Below are 932 nucleotides of genomic sequence, written 5' to 3' on the forward strand. Positions count from 1 at the left end.
TAGTGAGAGAGAGATATTAAATCTTCAATGATGATTCTGAATGTGTCTGTATCTCCTTGATATTCTACCAGTTTTGTTTTTGCTTTATATATTTTGAAGCTTTGTTATTAAGTACATAAACTTTTAATATTGTTATGTATGCTCAACTCTTTTATCATTATGCAATTAAATTCTTTATCCCTAATGATGTTCATATTCTGAAATTTACTGTCTGACATTAACAAAGCACTTCAACTTTTAGTTTTTGTATGAGTATATTTTCCATTATCTTATACTTAATGTATTTATATTTAAATAGTATTATATTTATTTGAATTTAATGTAAATTTCTTTAAGCAGCTTACTTTGGTCTTGTTTTATAATCTAATCTGACAATCTCTGTCTTTTAATTGGGTTGTATATCATTTACATTTAATGTTATTATTAATTTGATTATGTTATATTTATTATTTTATTTGTTTTCTACTTGTCCCATTTGTTCTTTCTTCTTTTTTTTCTGTTTTCTGACTTTCTTAGGTGAGTACTTTTTCACTTTATAATTTTTGTTGGTTTATTAGCTATAATTCTTTAGTTTTCTTAGTGATCATTTTACATTTTGTAGCACATTCTCAGCCTACCACAGTTTACATTCAAATGATAATGTACCACTTCACATATAGGATAAGAACTTTATGTAGTATAAGTCAATTTCTTCCTTCTGGGATTAATGCTTTTTCGTGTTATATGTTTTATTTTTACATACTTTTTAAATTGTTGTTTATTTTGTTGATACTTTTTGATTAAAAGGGCAATCATTATGTAAGGAGATTTTTTTTAAAAATAATAAGAAAATAATCATATATTTACCCAGTGCTATTTGTTCCTTTGCATAGGTTCACGTTTCCATATGGAGTAATTTTCTTTCTACTGGAAGATCTTCCTTTGACATTTCT

The sequence above is a fragment of the Pteropus alecto genome, unplaced genomic scaffold, assembly GCF_000325575.1.
Source record: "Pteropus alecto unplaced genomic scaffold, ASM32557v1 scaffold3, whole genome shotgun sequence".
In the NCBI taxonomy this organism is placed as follows: Eukaryota; Metazoa; Chordata; class Mammalia; order Chiroptera; family Pteropodidae; genus Pteropus; species Pteropus alecto.